The following is a 12836-nucleotide window of genomic DNA, read 5'->3' as shown; positions in this document are numbered from 1 at the left end:
ACCTGAAAGAATTGTATTTTCTGCCAATATTCGTGGTGTGTTAGCATGATCTGTTACAAGCTACTTTGTTTTCTGTATGACTCACGCAAATATTTCGACCACCAGACGTGCCACTTCTATAATGAACTGACTCGATGCTTTGTACATCGAAAGACAATAATAAATAAATAAATAACAATCTGCGACTGTGTGAAGGTTAATTTAGTTGTATTATTGAAGATATTAACATATGAGGACATCCAGCACACACTTATATTTCTGGAAAATAGAATACAGCTTTACAGCAATAATTTGTGTACATATATATTATGCAGTTCTCTTAGCCATAATGCGAACACTAGCAAATTGCAGCAAAGTATGATCTTTTTACGACGTTCGACGGGTTCTTCTTTTGTGTCGTGGTTCCTTCTTCTTTGTCTCGTACGCGATTTTGTAATTTATTCTGCTTCTGCCAGTTACCTGGAACATAAAGAGAAGAAAACGATTTAAAATATGTTAACCAATACAAATACTGCAATATTGATAAAGAGATTTATAATAATAGTTCAGTAAAGTCACAATGATTTTCACTCTAAATGACTGTTCCCTTACGTGAGTCACGGAAAAGGTTAAATTTACATGCCCACTTGGTTCAAATGGCTCTGAGCACTACGGGACTTAACATCTGAGGTCATCAGTCCCTTAGAACTTAGAACCACTTAAAGCTAACTAACCTAAGGACAGCACACAGATCCATGCCCGAGGCAGGTTTCGAACCTGCTCACTTGGGATATGAGATTCACACTGTTATCTTCATCTCTTGTCCCAGCAGCTGTATTATCTAATGTGAGATATTCAATCGTGCTAATCTGGCACCCACGAAATGCCTACCTACCACTACATCAATTACATTACTTCTCGTAATTTTCAAATGAAGTGCCTTAAGTAATATTAACTGTCACGGATTCGAGAAAGTCGAAAAATTTCGATGTCAATTAAAGCCTGATTTTGTACATCAAGGACGTATAATACATGAATTCTGAAACCAGTTTGTTTATTAATTGAGGAATCGTGCAATAACTCAGGCAGTTGATAATGAGAATGCACAAAAACAAAAATGCCCTTAACCCAGCGACTGCCTCTTGTCGCAGCACTAAGTACTACAAACTGTTTATCAGGAAACTGAGACGACTCGAACAGTAAATGCAAAGAGCAAGACAAGTATTCTCGTATAAAAGTGGGAAGTGGATACAATAAATCACCTGAGGGATATTGATGCTGAGAGAGAGAGAGAGAGAGAGAGAGAGAGAGAGAGAGAGACTGAAAATAAATGAAGGAGAGAGTGGAAAAAAAAGACACAATGAAATTTTAGTAAAACTTCTACTTGTGCTTTGATACTACAGGATTTGGTGAGCAGGTCTGATTTCGTACAGAATTCATTATTTTTTTAACAGGAAAGTGAAGTTATAATTCAACATCTTGTGGAGACTGCTCTCATGAAACATGGCGCAGTGGTTCGTTTGGACTAGAATGAGGGAGAACCGACTGTGGCATTCGCTTAAAGCAATATAGTGCATCCAAAAAATACGTAAATAGGGTGATCTGTTTAATATTTCAACCATCACTCCCAGAGTCCAGCGTCGCAACGACCGCGTCAGTTACATCATCAGTCCTGGAAATACAGCGAAAATGGAAACTAGTCTGCTGCAACACGACATGAATCACCATTTACGGGGTCATAAACGGACTGAGTTATCCACAATAAATCGTCCTCTACGTGCTTTAGATAGTATCTGAAAATTTTCGTGGCAAACCACTATCATGTGAAACACAGCACGGTCCGTTCGTCCATAAAACGCAGAAGGCAGTAGATACTGGCGCCCAGGTTTCATGCCGTATTCCTTGATTTCCGGAAAGCGTTCTATGAAGTCCCACACTACAATCTACTGAACAAAACACAAATTTAGGGCATATCAATCACCTTTGTGTTCTCACAAACAGAACGCAGCATGTCATTCTCAATAGAGAGAAATCTTCAGACGTAACTGTAACTTCAGCCCACCCTAAGGAAATGTTACTGGTCACAATATATAAATTAGTGATCTGTCCTAGCTTCACACACATAGCACTCCGGATGACTTTTCCAGTAAAGTGGTAATTTTGTTTACGAGCCAGCCATAATGTTGTTTATAGGTCACATGATTAAAACGCAGAGCACAATGTTGGGTAACTGAATATCATCCATTTAAGCTAAAAGATTTAAGCAGTCCACGCCAGAAAAGTTTTCAGGAGGCATGGCTGTTGTGTGTTCCATATGTAATCGACATTTGGAGAGACTTCTTGTGACAATGATGGGACCTCTGCACCACCTGGTCTGCCCGACTGTAACGCCAATTGAGCGCGAGCCATGATTTTTTGTGAAACCTTTTCCTGCCTTTCCATTCACACGCCTTAAACATTAACCCTGTACCAAAAAATCTGGGCTTATCAGCTTAATATGTGACACGTCCCGTATCATTGTTCATTTAGGATGTCGGCGGTAACTTGCGCCGGCGTCCCAGTCGAGGTATAGGTACAGGTACAGGTACAGCTTCGCGGCAGTCGGGTTATCTTATGCTATTTCAAGGAGTTCTACCATTCACCGCTAGATGGCAGTGCCGTCGTTTTCACAGTGGCGAGATACTTTAATTCATCATGGTTCAACTAATTTGCACAAAATGTTTATAAATTACACACACGAACTTTCCTCGTGAATCAGTGAATCAGTCTGTTAGTCTGTAAGTCAAAACTGTACCAAAATCCCTACAATATTTCCTGAAATTGATCTTCACACACAGACAGAAAGTGTGATACAGCACTTTATATACACTGAAGCGCCCAAGAAACTGGTATAGAAATGCGTATTCAAACTCATGACAGAATACAACGCTGCGGTCAGCAGCGTGTATATATTACAACACGTGTCTGGCGCAGCTGGTAGATCGGCTACTGCTGCTACAATAGCCAGTTATCAACATTTGAGTGAGTTTGAACGTGTTGTAATAGTCGGTGCATAAGCTATGGGATACAGCTTCTCCGAGGTAGCGGTAAAGTGGAGATTTTCCGGTACAACCATTTCACGAGTGTACCGTGAATATCAGGAATCTCGTGAAACATCAAATCTCCGACATCGCTGCGGCTGGAAAAAGAGCTGCAAGAACGGGATATGGGCTTCCAGAGCCGAAGGCCCACTCGTGTACACTTGATCACTGCACGACACAAAGCTATACGTCTCACCTGGACCCGTCAACACAGATATTGGATTATTAATAATTGGAAACAAATTTGCATGGTCGGACGAGTCTCGTTTCAAATTGTATCGAATGGATAAAAGTGTACGGGTATGGACACGACCTCATGGACCCTGGCCGCGCGGAGTAGCTGTGTGGTCTGGGGCACCATGTCACGGATTGCGCGGCCCCTCCCGCTGGAGGTTCGAGTCCTCCTTCTTAGCTTAAGTTTATTTAAGTTAGGTTGTGTATGTCTAGGGACCGATGACCTCAGTAGCTTCGTCCCTTAAAAATTCACACACATTTGAACATGGACCCTGCATGTCACCAGGGGACAATTCAAGCTGGTGGAGGCTTTGTAACAGTGTGGGACGTATGCAGCTGGAGTGATATGGGACCCCTGATACGTCTAGACACTGACAGGTGACTCCTACATATCATCCTGTTTGATCACCTCTTTCCACTCATGTCCATTGTGCATTGCGACGGACTTGAGCAATTCCAGCAGGACAATGTGACTCCAAACCTCCAGAATCGCTACAGAGTGGCTCCAGGAGCACTCTTCCGAGTTTAAACACTTCCACTGGCCACCAAACTCCCCAGACATGAAAATTATAGAGCATATCTGGGATGCCTTGCAACGAGCTGTTCAGAAGAGATCTCCATCCCCTTGTACTATTACGGATTTACGGACAGCTCTGCAGGATTCACGGTGTCAGTTCCCACAAGCAGTACTTCAGACATTAGTCGAGACCAGGCCACGTCATGTTGCGACGCTTCTGCGAGCTCGTGGTGGCCCTACACGATATTAGTAGGCAGGTGTACCAGTTCCTTTGCCTCTTCAGTGTATGTGTAGATAGATGACCTACCACATAATGTGGTAGGTTCATGAGGCTTTTGCGTGTGATGCTCCTGCACACCCCACAATGCTAGAAAATCGTGGCGAAATTCAGTAAGACCTGCAGATGATAGACACTTGTTGCTCTGTCTTACGTATCTCGCGGAGAAGCCATGAACGTAAAAGTAAAAGAGATTCGAGCTCACACGAATTATTACCAGCACACGTCAAAGCACCTTTCTAAAAACAGTAAGACACTGAGATCAGGCGTCAACACTCGTTGCAGCACGGTAACACAGCTTTCAGTTACTCTGACCTACTGCTAACGGTACCTACATGGCAACACAGCCAAGAGGCGGGCGAATCACAGCCCGCAGCCCCTGCTGGCGGCGGCCGTGACCTTGAGGACTATTTTCGTGCCGGCCACTACAGCAGAGTCAACTAATACATTGCTGTTTCTTACATATATCTTGTGGAGAGACCATGAAGGTAAAAGTATAGACAGTCGAGCTCGCACAGATCATTAACAGCAATCGTTCTACCCTTGCACTATTCGCTGACTGGAAGAAGAAGGAGGGGGGGGGGGGCTAATTAACGTGGTAGACAAAGTCGTCTAAGTCACATATGAAATGGTTCCTTTAGGAGTATAGACGTAGATGCTGAGGGAGTGATATATCGATTTGCCAATTCACATCACCTCCATTTTTTTCCGATGATTGAAAACCTAGAAGAAAGGAACCAGTTTCAGGCAAGCAACAGGAGGCACTATAGTTGAACTGGCCTAAGTTGATCCCTGACAGCTATAGTGGGCTGACTGCAGCAGCTTTGCGGGCCTACCTCAACCAGTAACTTACCGCATCTCTGACAACACCTCAGTGTTGTCACAGTTCTGTAAACGGATCTGTTTTCGCCTGCACCCGTTAGCACTCCGCAGTTGAAGGCTGGCAACAGCGCTGCGAGCTGTCAGGGTTCTCCTTACGCCCTCTAGACTACAGGACGTGGGATCGTTTCGCGCAGATCGCGTCCCTTGCTGATCACGATATGTCGGCACGCCCGAGCAACTGCGAGAATAGAAGGGCTGTTAACAGCAGAACCAGGCGAGACAGTTGTGGGACTTCTCTGCTAACTGGGATATTTCGATGGAAAGCGCAAAGCTCTATAACAGACCGCCCAACTCTCGCGAGCAGGAGATGAAAGACGCATAAAAAAAAGCCACGTGAGATTTTAGAGGGGTTTCTCTCACCTGCAAGGCGAAAGCCGGGATTATAATTCACCGCCTCAAGCCAAAAGCCAACTCAGTAGAGAGGAAATAAATTCAGAATTCTCCTTTCTCTCATGTACAAATTAATGGAGTCAAACCACAAAAACCAAATCTATGGCTGAAAAAGAGCATAAGCTCACACTGTCAGAACTCCAAACCACGACAATAGGCATACTGCAGGGGTTTGTGATATCTCAATTTTTTAATGTATGTGTCAACAACCTGCTAACCAGTCAACTCGTTAGCGCCAGCCCCTATGCCGACTACATTGCGTTTCTAACGACGGGAAGACACATTCCATAAGTAATCACAAAGACGCAACGACTTGTCCTAACAGACCAAGAGGCGAGAATAAGCAGGATCACAATGAACCCAACTAAGACATCAGCCGTCCTCATCACAAATAAAACCGGACAAGTGCGAGTAGAACTCGCGATTTGAGTGTTCCGAACAAACAGTATTTTGTGTACAGGGTGAAAATCAATTAAAACGAGCGAAGTGCACGGACGGATTTCTGACTGGAAATGGAGAAAAAAGGTCCTTTGCATGTGTCCCGAAATGCTTCGTTGCTACGGTAAATGGCGCTGACGTGCCGTGTGTTTCTGTAAGCAGCAGAATGGTCCGGAATTCAAAAAATGGTTCAAATGGCTCTGAGCACTATGGGACTTAACATCTATGGCCATCAGTCCCCTAGAACTTAGAACTACTTAAACCTAACCAACCTAAGGACAGCACACAACACCCAGTCATCACGAGGCAGAGAAAATCCCTGACCCCGCCGGGAATCTAACCCGGGAACCCGGGCGCGGGAAGCGAGAACGCTACCGCACGACCACGAGCTGCGGAATGTCCGGCATTCATTTCGGGAAGAAGCCGACACGTCTGTGTACGACCAAGCAGATGCGAATCATCGACGGCGCCTCCCTGCACGTTCGTCTGTCTAAAAGGGCCAATGATCATACAAACGCCCAAAAAAGAGCTTGAAATGTCGAGCGATGTGGCTGATGTATGTGAGGGTACTGGTTTTGGTATAGCCGTGCTGCCCCTCTACCATTTCCATCTTCTTGGTCGTACACAAACACCATCTCGGCTTGTTCCCGACATGAATATCGGACCATCCTGCTTCCTATAGTACGCTGCGTCAATCAGACAGCCTGCACACACAAGGAATACACGGCACGAGTCGGTGAAATTCATTCGTCTGCGCCATCCACCGTGGCAACGATGCATTTCCGGACAAAATGTTCATAGGACCTTTTTTTCCCCTCCATTTCCAATCAGGAATCCATCCCTGCCGGTTTTATTAATGTTCATCCTGTACAGATGATAACACAATTTCGTATCGCTCAATGGCCTGGTGCAAGTCTTTCTATTGGAAACCACTACGGCTATGCGTGTCCCTAACTTACCCCAGTTATTCAGCTGGGGGAAGGGAACCTACAGTTTAACGTGAAACACGAACCGTATGTTGTTTCTGGCGACTCCTCACATCGCTGAAAGGTGAAGGCTAGGTTAAAAAGAAGGCTGAAAAATCCATGGTCCGACCGACATTCGATCTTGGGACCTCTCGGTTTCTAGGCCCGCGGTTTCCCGTTCCTATTTTACACTCTAAAATTGTTGTACTAAAATACAGTAAATTACAATGTTGCACCAAAGTTGATACGAACTTAACTATTATTAGACCATTCTTCAAGCTGCTACATTAATCATTGATTTTTTTTTTCTTTTTTTGATTTGAATACCACTAGGACATGTACAGGGTGCAAATTTTAAGTTGACAAACCAGAATAACTCGAAAAATAAGCTTCACACGAAAACAAATGCGTAGAATCCAAAGTTGATTATTTTCGAGGGGGGACATCTGCTGGTACTAAAATAAGCCCGCCACCCCAGCCCCCTGGGGGTGGGGCGGGAGGCAACTTTAAAATTTCAAATGGGACCCCCAAGTTTTTACTGCAGAATCAGATTCTACATAGAAAAACTACGTACATTTTGCCTTAAACATTTGTTTTGATTCATGGTAGTTGGCACTGTAATTCAAGAAAATCCATTTTCTCATTTTTGCGTGGAAAAGGGTTACGGATAAATAAAAAATACTTATTTACTTCGTAAATTTTGATTCGCTAAAACGAAAACTCTCCGTCTCTCCCCATACGTTGGGGTTTGAGAGAGAGGAATTAGAGTTTTACAAATGCTAACCGAAATATTAATTTTTTTTAATTTTTTGGGTCAACAGTTGTAAAACCTATGGAGAAAGAGAGAGAGAGAGAGAGAGAGAGAGAGAGAGAGAGAGAGAGAGAGAGAGAGAGAGAGTGTTTTAGTTTTAGCGAATCAAAATTTACGAAGTAAATAAGTATTTTTCATTCATCCGTAACAATTTCCCACGCAAAAATGAGAACATCGATTTTCTTGTATTACAGCGGCAACTACCAAGAATCAAAACAAATGTTTAAGACATAATGTACTTAGTTTTTTTATGTAGAATCCGATTCTGCAAAAAAAAAAAATATATAAAAAAATGGGGGTTCCCATTTGAAATTTTAAAGTTGCCTCCAGCCCTGCCCCCAAGTCCTACCCCCCAGGGGGCTGGGGTGGCGGGCTAATTTTAGCACCAGCAGATGTACCCCTGGAAAATAATCAACTTTTGATATTCTACCCATTTTTTCGTGTGAAGCTTATTTTTCGAGTTATTCTGGTTTGTCAACTTAAAATTTACACCCTGCATATAAATAACTCGTCTAAACGTCTGGACGAGTGAGTTTGCGAGTACCAAAATATGCCATATACATGGCCGTATCTTTTGCCTGAACTGACTAAGCAGCTTAAATGTTTTACACCACCAAGGGAGCGTAGACCTTGGTACCTGAAATAAATTTCAACTTGATACCTCTACCCGTTCCTGAGAAAAAGGAGTCTGAACAGTCAGACGGACAACAAAGTGACCCTGTAAGGGTTCCTGTTTCTACTGATCTGAGGTATGGAACCCTAAAAATAAGACCAATACAGGACGACCTTGGCAATCCTAAACCAATGGACATCGTGGTCTAATAACGTCAAATACGTAGGAATTGTCCTAGGACCCACCAGGTTAGCCGAGAGCGCTAATGCGCTGCTTCCTGGACTCGGGTTGGCGCGCCGGCCCCGGATCGAACCCGCCCGGCGTATTACCGTCGTCCGTCGGTGTGCCGGACAGCCTGGATGTGGTTTTTAGGCAGTTTTCCACATCCCGCTAGGTGAACACTGGGCTGGTCCCCACTTTCCGCCTCAGTTACACGACTCGCAGACATCAGAACACTTTCGAACTATTCCATGGATTCCACTAGTCGCAGACTGTCGGGGTATACTGATTCCTTCCCGGGGGGTACGGGGTGGCGGCAGGATGGGCATCCGGCCACCCCTTTCCACTAACCTTGCCAAATCCGTTCCTAACAATGCCGACCGTGCGTCAGCGCGGGACATGGGACCAGTGAAAGAAAGAAAGAAAGAAAGACGTAGGAACTGTCCAAGATAAAGGGATTTCATGTAACGCACATTATAGAACGAACGCAAAATACGACCAGGATGATCTAGAGCGCTGATACATTTCTTCAGCAATAAGGACTCGAACCATACCACAAAGCTAAAGCGTTACAGAGCTACAGTACAACTAACGATCCTATACGGAGTGACACCAACCTATGCCTCCACATATTAAAAGCTAACAACCCGCTACAGAAAAAATGTCAGAGGTGGTGTCTAGGAGCCAACAGACGGGTGTGAAGCTTTACGAAGAACTAGGAGAGAAATACCTCGTCGAAAAGATTACAGAACACGTAAAATACTTTTCAAAATAGCCAGATGCACGCAGAGACCTTGTATGTCAACAGGAAAACGTAGAAAGAGCCATGCACCAGGATGTCACAAATACGAAGTGTCATGAGCAATTAAGAAAGAACCACAGATCAGGGAAGTTAAAATATTTAAATAAACAAGTATAAAAAAGACCACGCCAACGTGACGACATTCTTGAATAAATACTTCACGGCGTTGTTGCCGTGTCAGATTTGTTAGTCTCGAGCCCCCGTCGACTTCCTCCGTCGCCACAGCTTACCAATTAGATTTCAATACGCCGTTATGAAGCAGTCGAAATATTGAGACTGGCAAATCTGGCGCGGCAAGAACTCCGTGAAGCATTTATTCAATAAAGAAGATTAGCAAAAACAGGAGAATTCACCCGAGCCAGAGGACAATAGGACCCAATAGTGTGCCCAAAGCTCTTGTCAAACTGATAAATATGGAGGGAAAACCTACCCTGGTCACCGCAGAACAACAAATCGCCAAAGGTGATAAATCTTCAGAAAAAGTTACACAGTCTGCTGGTGTCATGTCTCCATTTCCATGCACTATTGAGCGCCGCGCACACTGCAGTTCCCACAGACTACGGTGTACTAAGTGTTGCCTACAATCGGTGTGTGTCAAACAAGATCTTGTGCTTATTCGTTAGAGTACGTTTGGCAACCGCACATTTTCCTAGATTTCTGCATGCGCCGCTGATGTTCGGGTCAGCGATGGGAAAAACAGTTCGAAATAGACGGCCCACGTAGCTACTGTCACGCTGAAGGCATGATTTTATTAGGCGAAAGAAAGACGGTTTTAATCCTATGTCTGTTAAGGATTTGTTCAGTTTTCGTTGATGATTCTTCACTGAACGGAAGAAACATTGTGTGCTGCTAGAAAATTAACGCGGCAAGTGCACCTAGAGCAATAAACACGACAAATTTCTAGCGATAGACTTCGTGGTTATAAAATCATGATACCGCTGAGATGTACACACACAGGATTTCCTATTGATGTAGCGAACACAATGACGCCACTTTGACAAGGAAAGGTATGCGTAAGTTACCGGTCAGAATGCAGACTAATAATCCGGTTGTAATAGTAAGAGATTAGCAGAATGTTCAACTATCACCTATGGGGAAACTGGGCCTCGGTTGCAAGTTGCGGTGGGGCGACCACTGCAAGTGCTAAAAGCTTCGCGTTCGTGGAGAACCTAACGGTGCCCGACGCAAGCCAGTTAGTGGACTTAACACCCGCTGGTACTCTGAATGAATGCTCTGGAGTCTGTGGCTTCTGGAAATGTTGTGTCGGCCATGGATTACCAATGTCCGCGTTCAAGCTAAACAACTGCTACTCTTCTTTGACCAATGTCTCAAATTCTTTGTTGATGTACGACGCCCAAGACGTAGCATTCCAGAAGATTAATACCGTAAAGAATGCGCTCTAATTGTTAGAGAAGTGGGCACAAAGTAAGAGAGAGCACAAATATTAACCCACGTTGTACAGCATTCTTCTACATTTGCATCCAGGTGTAGGGTGGTCAGAAATTCCCGTTACAGACTTTTAGGACTTGTAGAGGGGAGTGAGTACGTCGCATTTTGAGTAGGAACCCATGTCCGGGAACGTCATCCAACGAGACTACAGAGCGTCTAAGTCATAGGTGCGGGCGTCTGTAAATGTACGTATACACGGGGTGATTCCGTGATGATGTTACAGACTTTCTAGGATGATGGAGAACGATAAATGTACTAATTTGAAGTAAGGATCCCCGTACCAGAAACGAACGAGTCGAAAGTTATAAACGAAAACCGTTCTGATACCTCTGACAGTTGAATACATGTACCGGTTCGTGTGTTGCGAAGAGTGTAGGGCTGGTAACTTTCAGTGGTGGTAGTGTGGTCAGAAACGAGAAAAAATGTCCAATAAACGTTGGATCTAAATTGCATACCTGAGGAGCTATGACCATTCGTTCATCTTCGCTAACGTGAAACACATCTCCACTACTGAGAAGTGTTCATAGCTGTTAAGGTACGCGCTTTAGAGCCCACGCATTCCAAGACTTTCGAGAATGTTTTAATTTCAAGTCTTAAGTCGGATAACAAACGACAAAGGAAATATTTTGCGTGAGATATAATTATAAATTAACAATTTTCTGATTTTTTCCCTTTACTTATATTGTGAAACATTTCTTAGTGCCAAATTTCATTATTCTACGTTGTAAAAACACCCCATTGGTTGTAATGGGTGAGTTTGCGAGTATCCAAGTATGTGACATAAATAGCTGTACCTTTTGACTACACAAACTTAGAAGCTTAACATTTTTACGCCACCGAAAGACTATAAACCGCAGTATGTGACATAAATTTGAACTTGATTCATTTACCTGTTTATGAAAAAGCGGGTTTCAAGAGAGAGAGAAAAAATATGTGATATAACTACAAATTCACAATTTTAGGATTCTTTTCCTTTACTTGTACAGTGAAATTTTGCTTCTTGCCAAATTTCATGATTCCAGACGAACAGGAAGTACCCTGCATGTTCTGATGAGAGTTTACGAGTATCAAAATATGTGACATAAATGGCTATATCTTTTGTTTCCATTGACTTAGAAGCTTCACTCTTTTACATCGCCAAGGGACCGTAGACCTCAATATGTGATAACTTCAACTTGATATGTATACCAGTTCCAGAGAAAGCGGTTCTTGAACTTTCGAACAGACACACAGGCAGATGGACAACAAAGTGTTGCTAAAAGGGTTCCGTTTCTTTCTACCCATTGAGGGACAGAACTCTAAACATTGAGACGTCTCTTCATCTCTTCAACCATGAAGGTTTTATATGGTTAGTATCTAATATTTAACATATTAACTCATCTGTAAAGTAATCAGACTATGAAGTTGTTTTATACATGTGTGTCCCTTAAGGAAAAGGGGGATGTTTAAGTAATACACTACACGCAATACCAACAACAAAATACACCACACATAATACCAACAAATCTACATAAAACTCGCCACTTTTGAATAATTCCTCGGAGTCAATCAACTCATTCAACTCCCGTTAATCAACTCATTCAACTCCCACTTTCCAATAACTGCAATATTTCACACTTCTTTGTCTGTCTTCGCACATGGTGCGTGGATCAGAAACGAGAGGAATTAAGAATGACATTTGCGTACACCGTTTCCAACGTGCTATTCACAGCAACACCTGCAGTCAGTTTCTATTGTTATATAAACAAACAGATAATTCAATTACGGGAAAATACGATTGCTGCCAATTAAGACAGTGCAGCAGCGCGCGGTCGGCGCCCTGAATAAACCTGCATTTGAAGAGCCGACTCGTACACAGTGGAACGCGAGCAGCGTTCGCAGCCGGCTAGCAACTGAGCCCTGACCTCCTTTCCGCGAAATTGGCTTCTCTGCCACTACTTTTTTTTTTTAACAAAAAGGGCTTTGTCGCGTACGCTGCAGGAATTCTATTACTGGAAATTGCAAGCAACGAACGATGGAAGCAAGCTCCCGCAGGCATTATCCCTAAAATAGAAACTGAACGTAGAGTATACTATTTTCATTATGTGCTCTTCAGCGTAGCGATTCTAGTCCAAACTTGTGAAACAGTTTACGTAGAATCTGGTTTCTATTAACCCTGAATGAAGTACATTCTACGCTAT

At 43.4% G+C, this 12836-nt stretch overlaps 1 long non-coding RNA gene across 1 annotated transcript in view; it reads right to left on the bottom strand.

The window, feature by feature from the left end:
* Positions 1-300: 300 nt before the first annotated feature.
* Positions 301-12836, bottom strand: part of LOC124595755 — a 296538-nt gene continuing 284002 nt past the window's right edge. The window contains exon 3 of the long non-coding RNA XR_006978237.1: positions 301-459. This is a non-coding gene — a long non-coding RNA (uncharacterized LOC124595755). The remainder of the gene's footprint in view (positions 460-12836) is intronic.

Source organism: Schistocerca americana, chromosome 2 (genome assembly GCF_021461395.2).
Source record: "Schistocerca americana isolate TAMUIC-IGC-003095 chromosome 2, iqSchAmer2.1, whole genome shotgun sequence".
NCBI lineage: Eukaryota > Metazoa > Arthropoda > Insecta > Orthoptera > Acrididae > Schistocerca > Schistocerca americana.
This window is presented reverse-complemented; position numbering and strand designations above follow the sequence as displayed.